Source organism: Pelodiscus sinensis, chromosome 10 (assembly GCF_049634645.1).
Source record: "Pelodiscus sinensis isolate JC-2024 chromosome 10, ASM4963464v1, whole genome shotgun sequence".
In the NCBI taxonomy this organism is placed as follows: Eukaryota; Metazoa; Chordata; order Testudines; family Trionychidae; genus Pelodiscus; species Pelodiscus sinensis.
Window position 1 is genome coordinate 4,133,140 of NC_134720.1, and position 14,500 is coordinate 4,147,639.

The following is a 14,500-nucleotide window of genomic DNA, read 5'->3' on the forward strand; positions in this document are numbered from 1 at the left end:
GGGGCCTTGGCAGCGTCCCAACCAGCACAGACACGGGCACTAACACACTTGCTCTCCTGCTCCATCCACCCAAGCTGGGCTGGTGTCTCCCTGGGAGCATGCTCAGTATGGGTGTGGAGATGGGGCCCCCTGGCTCCAGAGCGACCCTTAACTCTCCCGTCACCAGTATGTGGCTTGCATGGTCCATGGGCGAGCGGGGAGGGGAGAAGGGGATGTCAGGGCACGAGGGAGCAGAGGGGGAAGGGGCGTCAGGGGCTCGTGCCCCCTCTGCAGCTATTGCTTTGGCCACACGGGTCAGACCGCGGGCCGCCTCCTCCACTAGCCTGTCTCCCTACAGCCGCCAGTGCCCGCCGCCCCAGGGCAGGAAGAGAACAGGCCAGCAGCGGGCGAGCCCCCGTCCCCACCGCCGGACGCGCAGGGGCTGGGGCGCCTAGTCCCGCCTTTGGGCCCTTGGCGAGAGCTTCAGCCGCTCCCCGCCCGCTGAGCCGCCTCCGTCCTCGCTCCGGGCTGGGGCACGTGGCAAGGCTCCTCTCGCCCGCAGCCCTGCGGGGGCCGCTGGGGAGCCGGCCCCGGGCCGGGCGCTCTCCGGGCCGCCCGGCTCCTCCCCCGCGCTGGGTGGCCGCGGGCAGGGGCGGCCCCCTGCGGCGCACGGGGTAAGTGACACGCGGGGCGGGGGCGGCCCGCGCAGGGCTGCGCCTGCCCCGGCCGCTCGCTCGCTGCCCTCCCCCGGCTCCGCCTTGGCGTGCGGCCCCCGCGCTGCTCCGGCTGCCGCCGCGGCCCGCAGGCGCCGCCCGCTCCCGGAGCCCGGCCGCGCGGAGGAGACCGGCGGGTAGGTGTCGCGCGGCCCCGCCCCGCTTCCTCTCCGGCCGGGGCGCCCCGCGGCTCGGCCCCGCTCCCGGGCGGTGCGCGCGGCTGCCCGACCCCCAGCCGCACCGGACGGCCCGGCCGGGCGCTGCGTGCTTTGGCCGCAGCCCCCGCCCTGCTGCCCGCTCCAGGCTGCCCGGGGCCGGGGGTTCGGGGAGGCATTGGCGTCCAGCCTGGCTGGCGGAAGGCACCGTTCGCAGGAGCTTGCGGGCGAGCCCCAGGGGGCACGTTCATGCCTTTTAAAAATAGCGGCGCAAAAGCCCACCTAGTGGCCTCTGCCTGGCCGCACGAATCCCCAGCGTGTGGGGACCCTCAGTCCAGGACCGCGTCCTGCAAGCGGGCAGCTCTGCGCTGGCCCAGCAGTTGTGAGGAGAACCTGGCCACGGCCCCCCTCGTGCCCTGAGCACCCAACTGAGAAAATTAAACTGTAAACACTTCATCAGCTAGCGCTGGAGCAATGCATCTGCTGTGTCTTTGTGTGCACACACTCAGCTGGAGGGTGGTAGGAGGGGGAAGTGCTCCAGGGCTGCTCACACACTGCTTGTTAAAGTGCCAGTTTACAATAGGTTGCACTTTTCTGCAGTGTTAGGATCCTACATGAAGTTAGGGTATTAGCAACTAGTGTCTTCCTCACTGAAGGGGAATCCCTCATGAACATCTCTTCTGAGTGATGGTAACTGCTTTCTGGATCATGTTCTTGTGAGTCACAGGTTCCTAGCACTTGGAGATCAGCCTTTACTGCTGACTCAGTGTTCAGTTGTCGAGTGATTCGCTGCTTTGGATAGTATGCACCACTGATGCCTAGTTTGGGATGCACTATGCCTGACATGCCCTTGGGAAGCAAAACTCCTATTTTAGTAGGACTAGGAGTTCATAGTGTTTAAAAGGTGACCAGATTCTGATTCCGAGGTCTTCTAATGGTGTCACCTACTCGACTTTACGGTTGACTGGTGGGTCTCTGTTATATCGCTAAATGAACAGGTGAGAAGGGTTTTCTGTTGCTTGTGTTCCTCATGGGTGCAGGTATTGCTGTTTGCTGGGTTGTGGTATTGCTATGGGTTAGACGTGTTTCACCATCTTGCCCATTCCTGTGCTGCAGGCTACCGGGCTGGTCAGGCAAAATTTGAAGTGGGATTCTGACTGAGGTAGAAATTTCATGAAACAGTCACTTAGTTGTGACATTGGTTCTCTCTTCAATTTTGTTTAGACGGTAGATGGAGGGAATTGCAGTTCCTACAATGCTGCAGAATTGTCCATTTGTCTTTTTGCAGCTGAGATATTGTCACTTGATAGCTCTTTAGGGATCAGATACCTTGCAAGCACAGCTCTGAGTTTGGAAATCAGCACAACAACTATATGCCTCCGGCATAGGTAGGACTTTTGGATACACTGATAAATCATCTACTAGGAGCAAATATAAATATCTACAGATATATTGTGCCAAGGTGGAGCAGCATTTTGGTGAGCTTGGATCGTTCCAGTGGCTTTTGCTTATTCCTGATACCGTCTGTATTTTTCGCTAAATTGTTTTGTCTCTTGAAACGCGTTTGGTCAGCACGCAATATTTCTGAATTGTGCTTTGTTCTCTTCACTGCCTGAGTATCCTTGATAAAGCAAATGTAGAAACTTTTATGCATGTATTGCACCATGTCTTTAATAATGGATGTCCAGTCTCCTGCCAAGGATAGTTTCTACCCTGAAGAAGTGTGTCTTTCAGCTGACCCATTGGGGCATGTGCAAGAGCTCTAGTGTAAACAGGGCTTTATCTGAACCAAAATGTTGGTTACAACAGGCCAACAATAAGAGTCTTGCAGCATAGGTCAGGCCATGCAAGAGCCCAGTCCTTAAGATCAAATCTTACTTGTGGGCACCCCCTCTTCCAGCCTCCTGTTCCACATGCCACAGCTTCTCTGTTGCTACTGCAGGGCATAGGAAGAAACAAATGGTTGAGTGCAGCTGTTTGCTTCTGTACTCTTGTTTAGTTTTTGTTCTTTATCAGTACTGTTTATTTGTTTTCTGGGGCTGTAGAGCTACTTGTGTTACAGAATCTCCCTGTTGCCTATGCTAAATTAGGGATGTAAAAGGTTAACTGGTTAACCAGTAAGCATTAGCCTTACTGGCATGCTTACCAGTTAACCAGAGGGTTGGGTCAAGCCACAAAGGAAGAGGCAATTTTTGGTTTAGCAAAGACTCTTTAAGCAAAATAAGCAGTGATGGGATAAGAGAAGGTCCTCTCATGAGTTGCTAATTACAAAATAGGAAACAAAAGGGTAGGAATAAATGGTCAGTTTTCACAATGGAGAGGGGGAAATAGCCGGGGATCCCCAAGGGAACTGTACTGAGACCTGTGTTGTTCAACATATTCATAAGTGATCTGGAAAAAGGGGTGAATAGTGAGGTAGCAAAATTTGCAGATGATACAAAATTACGCATGGTATTTATGTCCAAAGCTGTCTGTTAACAGTCACAATGGGATCTCACTACACTGCGTGAATGGTAACAAAACGGCAGATGAAACTCAGTGTTGACAAGTGAAGGGTAAAGTACATGAAGAAACATAATCGCAAGTATAAATAAAAATGGTGGGGTCATTGTGGATAGTTCTTTGAAAACGTGGCACTAGTGGAAAAAAGCTAACAATGTTAGGAACCATTAAGAAAGGTGTAGATAAGGCAGAAAATATCATAGTGCCCTTCTATAAAACCATAATATGCCCACACCTTGAATATTGAATGCAGTTCTGGCCTCCCCATCTCAAAAACAATGTCTTAGAATTGCAAAAAGAACCGACAAGGCGTATGAAATAGCTTCCATATGAGGACAGAGTAAAGAAGTCATCCCCTCCAAGACCAACTCCTTACCATCAGTACAACTGACAAACCTCCATTGCACGGGCATCTTTGGATGCCACCACATTGGCCGTACTGGAGTCCCTGAGGCTTATATTACAGACTCTGCCAGGCAGCCTACCTCTAGACCTTTGCCACAGGTGTCTGTACACCAGAGTGCACTTTCACTTGCACAACTGGAAGAAAATGCTCAAGAACGGGCACAGAGCAATCAGACCCCGATGTATCTCCTCCTGACAACTCCTCTTCCTCTCTGGACGGAGCAGTCATGCCTCTGCCATCTACACATGACTTTTTGCACTTTTAAGATCTTTTTAAAAGAGTCGCTGCAGTGCTTAAAATAGCTTTAGAGGAAGTATCGGAATCCCAACACGAGGGTGTTACAAGGAGGAGGGAGAAAAATTATTCTCCTTGACCTCTGATGGATGATAGGACAATAAGCAATGAGCTTAAATTGCAGCAAGGGAGGTTTAGGTTGGACATTAAGAAAAACATCTTAACTCTCAGGGTGGTTAAACACTGGAATAAATTCCCTAGGGTGGTTGTGGACTCTCCGTCACTGGAGATATTTAAGAGCAGGTTGGACAGACATCTATTGGGGTGATCTAGATCAGTGTTTCTCAACCTTTTTTTGCTCATGGCCCCTTTCTGAGCCTCGTTTACCTCTGTAGTCCCCCTCAGAGCCACTGTTAGTTGGAAAAAATGGAACATTAGGTAAATTATGTACCTTTTTTTCCCCATGTGGCTCCCTAGAGAAAGGGCGTGGCCCCTGGGGAGCCATATGGCCCATGGTTGAGAACCACTGATCTAGATGGTGCTTGGTCCTGCCATGAGGGCAGGGGGCTGGAATTGATGATCTCCCAAGGTCCCTTCCAGTTCTATGATTCTAAGACTGTTTAGCTTAGAAAAGAAATGACTAAAGAGGGATAGGATGGAGGTTTATAAAATCATGAATGATGTGGAGAAAGTGAATAGAGAAGTATTATTTATATGCTTCACTTAACATAATAACTGGGAGTTACCTGATAGGTCGGTCAATAGCTCTTAGGCAAGGTTGTCAAGGATATTAGCTCATGTTCTGGATGTTTCTAAATTTTTGATTGTCAGAAGCTGGAACTGGATGACAGGGGTTGGATCACTCAATGATTGTCCTATTTTGTTCATTCCTTCCAATGGATCTGGCACTGCCACTGCTGGAAGACCGAACACTGGGTTAGGTGGACAATTGGTCTGACCCAGTATGGCCAGTCGTATGTTCTTATGTATATACTATATATGTTGCTGTAAGTAAATGCACAGTGTAGAAATAACCTGAGACTGAGACACGGAGCCATTAGGTTGCTGGGATGTCTAGAATGAGGAATTGAGGAAGTGGGAGTAAGAGACAGGAGAGGGAAAAGCTGAAGAAAACTGGGGCAGAAGAATCTGCCCACTAGAGAGCACTCCTCTTCAGAGCCAGAATGGACAAGAATCTTGAGTTTCAACATTCCTCTGCCGTCAGAAAACACCTGTGACGCCCATTTGAAAAGTGGGTGTGTCAGCCCCCTCTTCTCATCCACTTAGAACAGTGGTTCTCAAATAGGAAGGGGGGTTGCGATCAGCTTTCAGGGGGTCCGTTGAGCATGGCCGGCATTAATTTGCTAGGTCCATGACAGAAAGCCAAATACCTAGTGTGCAGTATTGCAGCCTGGGCCTCACTAGCCAAGGCATGAAGCCAAAGCCCGAGCAACTTAGCTTCAAGGTGCCCCCTGTGGAAGTTGACCTGCTTGGTACCCGCTAATGCCGGTTCTGGCTTTTATATGCAGAAAAACAGTTGTTGTGGCACAGCTGGGCTTTGGAGTTTTTTATTACATGCTGTGGTAGGGGGAGCTCAGAAAGAAAGAGGTTGAGAACCCCTGACCTAGAGGACAGCTTAACTACTGCTATTAGTTGCTCTATTACTATAGAAACTATAGTAAGAAATAAACTTGTCAGACACATAGATGAACATAATTTGTTGGGAGAAAGTCAATATGGTTTCTGTAAAGGGAAATCATGCCTTACTAATCTGCTAAAGTTCTCTGAGGGGGGGTCAACAAACGTGGACAAGTGGGATCCAGTGGATATAGTATACTAGATTTCCAGAAAGCATTTGACAAGGACCCTCACCAAAGGCTCTTAAGTAAAGTAAGTTGTCATGGGATAAGAGGGAAGGTCCTTTCATGGTTCGATAACTGGTTAAAAGACAGGAAACAAAGGGTAGGAATAAATGGCAAGTTTTCCGAGTGGAGAGAGGTAACTAGTGGGGCCCCCCAAGGGTCTGTCCTGGAACCCATCCTATTCAACTTATTTATAAATGATCTAGAGAAAGGGGTAAACAGTGACAAAATTCGCAGGTGATACCAAACTGCTCAAGATAGTTAAGACCAAAGCAGAGTGTGAAGAGCTTCAAAGAGATTTCACCGAACTAAGTGATTGGGCAACAAAATGGCAAATGAAATTTACTGTTGATAAATGTAAAGTAATGCACATTGGAAAACATAATCCCAACTGTACATACAATATAATGTGGACTAATTTGACTACAGCTACTCAAGAGAGAGATCTTGGAGTCATTGTAGATAGTTCTCTGAAAACATCCACTCAGTGTGCAGTGGCAGTCAAAAAAGCCAATAGAATGTTAGGAATCATTAAAAAAGGGATAGAGAATAAGACAGAAAATATTGCGTTGCCTCTATATAAAACCATGGTATGCCCACATCTTGAATACTGAGTATAGATGTGGTTGCCTCATCCCAAAAAAGATATATTAGTATTGGAAAAGGTTCAGAAAAGGGCAACAAAATGATTAGGGGTTTGGAACAGGTCCCATATGAAGAAAGATTAAAAAAAGTTGGACTTTTCAGCTTAGAAAAGAGGAGACTTGAGGTACGTCTGCGCTGCAACACTATTTCAAAATAACTCGCGCTATTCCAAAATAACTTAGTCTGCCTCTACACAGCAGGCAGTTATTTTGAAGTAGCATCAAAATACTGTCAAGTAGGAGGACTTCTTACTCCGTCTGTAACCCCTTATTCCTCGTATAATGAGGAAATTGAAGGAAGAGTGCTGTATTTCATAATAAATGCCGTGTAGATGCTTCTTATTTTGAAATAAGGTACGCAATTGACGTAGCTCAATTTGTGTAGCTTATTTCGAGTTAAGCCCTGCAGTGTAGACACATCTTATGGGGGGATATGATAGAGGCCTATAAAATCAAGACTGGTGTGGAAAAAGTGAATAAGGAAAAATTATTTACTTGTTCCCACAATCTATGAACTAGGGGTCACCAAATGAAATTAATAGGCAGGAGGTTTAAAACAAACAAAAGGAAGTTTTTCTTCAGTCAGCACACAGTCAACCTCTGGAACTCCTTGCAAGAGGATGTGGTGAAGGTTAGGACTTGAACGGGGTTAATAAAACAGCTAGATAGCCATTGATGGATGTAACCTCCGTGAATCTTTTGTCCAGGGTGGGAAGGAATGGTGTCCCGAGCCTATTTTTCTCTGGAGTTGGGTGACGGGAGGGATCACATGAGGATTACCTGGTGTGTTCAGTCCCTCTGGGGTATCTGGTATTGGCCACTGTCGGCAGACAGGATACAGGGTTAGATGGACCTTTGGTCTGACCCAGTATGTCCGTTCTTATGGTCTTATTAGCTCCAGTGACAGAAGTTTGTGTGATGGATATAATGGTTCTAGTCCTGCTTGTGAATTATGTGGGTGTCAGTGTGGTGTGTCACATGAAATTTCTGCATATTTAATTTACTTTTTAAAATAGCAAGGTAATTACATCTGCAAAACTGCATTAAAGGAACATTAAGGTTACAAAATCAAGCTCTCCCTGTTAGGAAACTCCAGAATTAAGTTGTCTTTGCAAGCTAATTCAGCCCTCTTGTCTGTGTGCATTATGATACAGTATCTAATTACGTGACCACATACTGCATTTTCCATAGGACCCCTGAGTCAGTGGAATGAATGGATGAACTTGCTCTGGGAGTGAATTAAGGTTGTGTAATGAATCAGGCTTTTGTCTGTAGGATCCACATCTCCTTTGTTGCAGAAGTTGGAAGGTGCGTGGTGAAGGAGGCAAGGGATTGCTGCAAGAGGAGAAGTGATCTCATGGTAATTGAATGCTGCTTTGCAGAATTAGATTCTACTCCTGCCTCTGCTACAGAGTTCCTATGTAATGCTGGTCAAGTCACATCAACCAGATGTTTCATAGGTGATCACCAACTTTGTGTTCCTTGGGTGCTTAAAGAGATGAGATGGGTGAGATAATACCTAGTATTAGACCAGCTTCTGTGGGTGAGAGAGACTGGCATTCAAATTACACAGATACAGAGACCTGGATGTCTGATTTGTTGAAGTGCAGAGTGCTCAGATGCAACTGAAGTTAATGGGAGCTGTGCTCTGAACACGTAAAGTGCCATACAACATCAAGTACTCTGAAAAATCAAATTCTGTGTATCTCAGATTGGGCAACCCAAATCAGTGGATACTTTTCACTTTAATCTCTCTCTGGCTCAGTCTCCCATCTGCACAATGGTAGTGAAAATATTTATCTCACCTCATGGCAGTGTTGTGAAAATAAATTCCTTAATCTGTATGAAGCACTCAGATACTCACGTGATGAGCGCAGTAGAAAGGTCCAGAGGAACTTATTAATTCTGTGTTCAGGGTGGGGTTTGACTAATGGAAATAAGTCCTGGAACCAATTTTAACAATAAGGGTAAAACTAAATACTGAATCGCTGCTAAGTTACTGAGCACTGTTCAGTGAAACGTTAGGATCACCTCCATTTGTCAGGTCTATGTTTTTTTTCCCAAGTCCTCATCATTTCTAGTTCTCGGTAGTTTATGATCAAGTGTATTTAGTAGAAAAAATGAGATAAATACATGGGGCTTTTTAAAAAGTCCCCTGACTTAGTAAAGCTACAGGAGAACAGCCTCCTGCTATTTACTGAGCATGCCGGGCTATAAAAGAGGTTTCATTTTCTTTAAAGGAGGAATGGAAAAATCATCCATGCTTAAGTATTTAATTTGCATGGATCATATTTGCCCTGTGTGATTCTAGTGTGGTTCAGCCAAAATCACAAGTTGTAAAAATGCCAGACTTTTCTGAGCACTAGAACATGCTGCACCTTTTTGGAATAATTTATTACATTTTAACAGCTGCAACTCTGCAGAAGACAAGATAGAACTAGCAAAAAGATGAATGAATTCATGGAAGGCATGACTAGTAAGAGTGAATTCTCATCTGCCTATCACTTGTTGTTTATGTATCAGAGAAGGTAACTTATCAAGTATAGACCAGCATATCTAGCTTTTACATAAAAAGTTTGTGATTTTTAGATTTCCTTCAACCTCCTACTGCTTCTTCCATAGATTCCTACAGTCACTTGGTTTATATTTTCAAGACTAGTGCCACAAGAATCAGCTAGAAACCTGCTTTTAAAAAACCTCCTCTAAGGTTAAGTTTCTCCTTTATATTGCTAAGTGTTCCATATCTCTGAGTCCTGAAGGCTGGCTCTCCATTACAGGCATTCTGGTACGGACAGACCTTATGTATTGGAGTTCACATGGTTCTTGAATTCAATAGACTATTAGGAAGTGTTAGGACATGACCTTGAGGAGCTGTATTAAATAACCCGGTGTGCAATGGGCCTTTGCACTAGGTGTAGGCCTAGACCGGTTGTGTTCAGCAGTGTGCCAAAGCCTGCTAGAACCAGGGGTTAGCCATGATCAGCTGACATGCTGTTAAACATTACTTGTCCCAGTCTGTGCTGCCTGCAAAATCATGTTTTCACACCACCTTAACAGGACTCCTCCAGGCCATGTTTAACCTGAGAGTTGCCCTAACTTGTACTCCTGCTCCACTGGTCTCCAGTGGGTCACTGTGAGCATATGAAGCCTTGCAGAAGTTATGCAAAAGCCCCTTCTGCTTGGGGATGTTCCCAGAGGGAAACTTTACTCTGGACCTCTAACTCCTTTGTGTGAGCCTCATTAACACATAGGAGGCATAGCGCAGCAATGAATTTGTCCCCTTTTATTTAGCCATACAATGTATCGAGCAGGCCTCCTGGCATTGCAAGCTTTCCAACATGTCTCAAACCAGCATCTCTAAGAACCTGTAGTTTTTATTCTACTTGTTGAGTCAGCTGTAGCTGAGACCACCCAAACCTTATCATAACCCCAAGTAGTAGGGTGGTGGGTTATTTTCTTCAGAGTCACTTTATTGCTAGGTGCATAACCCTGCATCAGAGCTATTTTTTTGGATTTAGCTGAACAAATAAGGGGATTGGGAGCATCTTATTGAAGGAGAGGGAACTAGGAATAAGCAAAAGAGGGGGGGAAAAGCTTTTCTTTGTTTGCTTAAGATTCAGCTTAACGCTTTATTTAAGTTAACACTAAATGCAGAAAAGGGAATATCCAGTGTTGGTGTATTTCCTAGGCTCAGCTCTCTCGTTGGTTGTTGGTAGCTTTGCATGTTTTTTATAAGACACCCAGGGGTCTCTGATAATTGCACAAAAGAAACAAATGTAATGACTAATCTTATTGATTTTAAACATCATAGATGACATTTTCCTAACTAAATAGGTGTTACAGCCATCATGAGGGAATTTTTCAATAAACCTTTTCCTAAAATCTAAAGAGGAACTAATCTCAGAACAGAAAATTAACAGGAGCTTAGGTACAAAAGATAAGGACTTGATCACATTCATAATGTGCAAGTAGAATAAAGTTCAGACGAGTTATTTATATCCGTGTTTACGCACACTCTCTCACAGCGCACTTGCTGCTTTGATAGGGCCAGTTTCAAAAAGGTAAAAATGATCATGAGCCAAATCAGCTGTGAGAGAGAATTTAATTTAAAAAAAAAAAGGATTTGGGAATCACTAAAGAACACCTTACTAGCTGCCTCAAACGCCCCAATCTCTCAATTGAGGAAGAAGGCCATACTGGGTGAAAAACTGACATGGTTTAGTAGGGAACCAAAGATAGCTATATTAATAATAATAATAGATAGCAAATGGAAGAAGGGCGAGGTTAATAATCATGAACAGGGCTCGACAATCTATGTAATCTACTTGCCCGTGGCGAGTAGATTACATCCCGGAAGAGTCGGGTTCGGGCAATCTGCGCATGCTGGAGAGCGCGGCTGGAGAGCCCTGATCATGAACATATATTAGAAGTTAGGAATTGTGAAAAAGTGAGAAAGGAAGGGACCCAAGAACACATGGCCAGCAGAGTTCAGAACAATAAGGAGGAGGACTGTGGTCCATCACCAGAGGGAAATGGTAGTGTTATGAACAACAATGCAGCTCTCTGTTCTGTGTCTGGGGAAAAGCAGATGATGTAATTTCATTGTATGGTGATAACACTCATTCCATTCCCCTAATATCTCTGGAGGATGTTTAACAGAAGCTACTAAAGTGAGACATTTTAAAATCAGCAGGTCTAGATACTTGCATCTAAGAATTTGTTTTTCAGGATCTGGTCGTGTAGTTAGCTGATTCCAAGTAAGTCTCAGAGCCCGGGGCAAATTCCAGAAGCCTGGAAGAAAGCTGCTGTTGTTTCAGTTTTTTAAAAAGGGTAAATTTTAGGCCTGTCAGCCTGATATCCTGGCAAGATAATGGAGCAACTGATACTGGACTTGATTAATAAAGAATTAAATCAGGGTAACGTGAGAAATGCAAATCCACATGGGTTTATTGAAAGTAGATCCTGTCAGACTAATTTGATCTCTGTTTTTGATGAGATTACGAGTTTGATAAAGATAATAGTATTCTGGTCTGCTGCGGGGGTAGGCAAAGAGGGCAGCTGCTCTGGGGCCTAGTGATTTTAAAAGGATCTGGGACTTTAGGTTGCTTTTGCAGTTGACAGAGCCCTGGGCCCTTTAAGTCATCATGGTCTGGGATGCACTGAGGGCTCCGTGGGTAGGCTAGCCCAGGCCACGCCCCTTTCTGGGGGCCAGAGGCCCTGCCCCTTCTGGGGTGGAAAAGCTGAGTCCCCCATTCACTTTGCCCAGGGCCCTATGAAGTCTGTTGCCAGCCCTGATCATGTTCACATAATATACTGGGACTTCTGTAAGGCATTTCACTTGGTACTGCATGCTGTTTTGATTAAAAAATTAGAAGGATGTTAACGTGGCACACGTTAAATTGATTAAACACTTGGCTAACAGAGGTCTCAAAATGTAATTATAAAGGAGGTGTAATTCTCCAGTGGGTCCTGCCGTGATTGGTTCCCAGTGTGATGCTGTGGCCATGTGACAGGGGGTGGCTACTCTCTGCGGGATAGTGCCTCCTCCTGGCTGCTCTGGGGATTAGCTTTGCTAGGCGGTGCCCCTGCCAGTGGTTACCCTCTGCCATTCTCACAGCTTACAACCCTCTCCTGCCCCAGTGCCTCAGCGTACTCTTAAAGAGTTGACCCTCTGGCCAGGTCACCAGGTGGGTGGTCTCCCTTTCTGGGCTTGGAAAATCACATGCCACCAACACGCTCAAGGACTCTTTCTGTTCCGGTCCTGCCGATGCTACTTCTCCAGAGGCTGGTTAGGGAACCTAGGTCCTCCCTCTTTTCTGGCTTCTGGCTCAGGCACCCTAGTCTGCAGTCAACCTCGTCTGTTCCATCCCAGACCTAGCTGCGTTTCCCTGAATCTTTTCCTAGCCTTCTGGCTCTCCCCTCCTTCTCTGGTTTGCCAGCCTGTCAGGGGGTGCATGCCCCCAGTGTGCCTCAGTGCCCCCTGACTGTCCTCATATAGCCCCTCGCAGGGCGAATTCCAGTCTGTTTGGGTTGCTCATCATAGGCCACAAAGCAGTATATAACTGGCCCTTTAAGCAAGGCCGAGTCCACCAAGCAGTTTATAACTGTTATAGCAGGGCGCACCCCAGGTAGGGGGACCCGGGCCCACCGTACTCCACCGGGTCCCAGCCCAGGGCCCTGTGAGCGACCAGGTACCGGGTCACTCCCCCGGCGGGGCCATCCAGCCGAACGCACCAAGGTTCTCAGGCCAGGAGGGGCGGCTCCCGCTCCTGCCCTGGGCCACTTCCTACCTGGATCCCCTGGCTTCCTTCCCCTGGACTTGCCCCGCTGGCTGCGATCTCCAGGCCAGCGTCCCCTCGGCCGGCAGTCTCCGGTTGGCCCCAACTCGCCTCCGCCTTCCTCCGGCCTTTCCTGGAGTCCCTGGCAACTGCTGCGGGAGAGCTCCCTGCTCCAGCCCTTCTACTTCGGCTGGCTCCCTCCAAGGAGCTCCTGCTTCCTCTGCAGTCAGCCTTCCACTGCCTCCCCAAAGCAACCTGTGCTTCTCTATATATACCTGCCCACTGGGGCTCTCACTCCTCTAATGGGTTCAGCTGGCTTCCCCAAGCCAATTGTGCTGCCCTAGATAGTTGTCAGCTGGGCTCTCACTGGCCCTAAACCGCTCCAGCTGGCCTGTTTCTTTCTAGCCCTGGCTCAGAGCCTGAGTCCTGGTCTTAACGGGCCAGTGCAGGGCAGGCGCCCTGTCACACAGCCCCAAAACTCTCTCCTCCAAAGGAGCAACATTATGCCACTTGTCTCTCTAACTGACTTCCTTGCAACGTTCTGCTGCTGCCTGCTTCCCAACTTCATGGAAGCCTGGCCTGTTTCTTCACAAGTGAGTTTCTCCTATTTAAGGCTTTTTTCCTCCTCCTAATTGGTTCATTTGGCCCTCTGGGCTACCGTAGCCCCTTCTGAGCATGCATAGCAAGGACGCCGTATCCCAGACCAAAATTGTCAATCCAATGTGGGGATGCATAAATGGGAGGAGCAGAGCGGTTATTTTACCTCATTGTATGGCACTGCTATGACTACTGCTGATATGTGGTGTCCAGTTCTCTGATTCAAGACAGATGTTGGTAAATTGGAGAAGGTTAAGAGAAAACCCGCAAGAATGATTAAAGGAGTAGAAAACCTGCCTTATATAAGGATGGACTCAAAGAGCTCAATCTCTTCAGCTTAACAAAGCGAAGGTTAAGGCGCGACTTGATTACAGTCTGGAAGAATCTACATGGGGAACAGATATTTACTAATGGACTCTTCTGCCTGGCAGAGAAAGGTCTACCATGTACCATTATGTGGAAGCTGAAGAAAGAAAAATTCAGACAGTAAGGCACACATTTTTAACAGTGAGGTTAATGGACTGTGTCGCAATCTATGTGGATTCTTCAGCACTGACCATATTTACATCAAGATTTAAAAAAATTTGCTTTAGGAATTATTTTTGGGAGTTCTGTGGCCTGTGTCATTCAGAAGGTCAGACTAGAAAATCAAAATGGTTCCTTCTGGCCTTGACTTATATTAAACATAATTTGTAGTGCCTGTACGGATGCTGAAAAGTAAAAGAACCCAAGGTGTCCTATTTGGACTAGATACACACACTGCCATTGAAGGTCAAGTATCAGAATATGAAACCTGTGTAAGAAACAGAAGGGAAAGGAGTCCCTGAAATGGCACAAGCTTCCTGCTCTCCCTTCTGTAGTTTGGGAGTATGTGTAATTCCCTGGGCAAAATAGTGATAAAGTAACGAGATATCATTTGATTCATAAAAATGTACAGACTCAATTTTTGGTAGTGACCCCCTTGTATGTCATGGCAGGGGAACTCGCTATCGTGGCTCCTCGCACCAGCTCCTCCGGTTGTTTTAAATTTTGATAATCCAGCATCATTGGAAACATGTCAAATTGAGTATCATTCAAAAGTCCTTTCTCCCCCAAATACAGTGGTACCAAACGTGACAAACCTAGCACCA

The 14,500-nt window shown here is 46.7% G+C and overlaps 1 protein-coding gene across 3 annotated transcripts in view; it reads left to right on the forward strand.

The window, feature by feature from the left end:
• Positions 1 to 508: 508 nt before the first annotated feature.
• The window catches only part of PPP2R3A (protein phosphatase 2 regulatory subunit B''alpha), a 78,948-nt gene continuing 64,956 nt past the window's right edge, over positions 509 to 14,500 (forward strand). The window contains exon 1 of one of the 3 annotated variants that reach the window (XM_075937375.1): positions 509 to 653. The gene's annotated coding sequence lies outside the window, so the exon portion shown is untranslated. Of the gene's footprint in view, positions 654 to 691; positions 830 to 1,648; positions 1,846 to 14,500 lie in introns of those variants that run through there. The other 2 variants (XM_075937373.1, XM_075937376.1) reach the window with 2 other exon arrangements.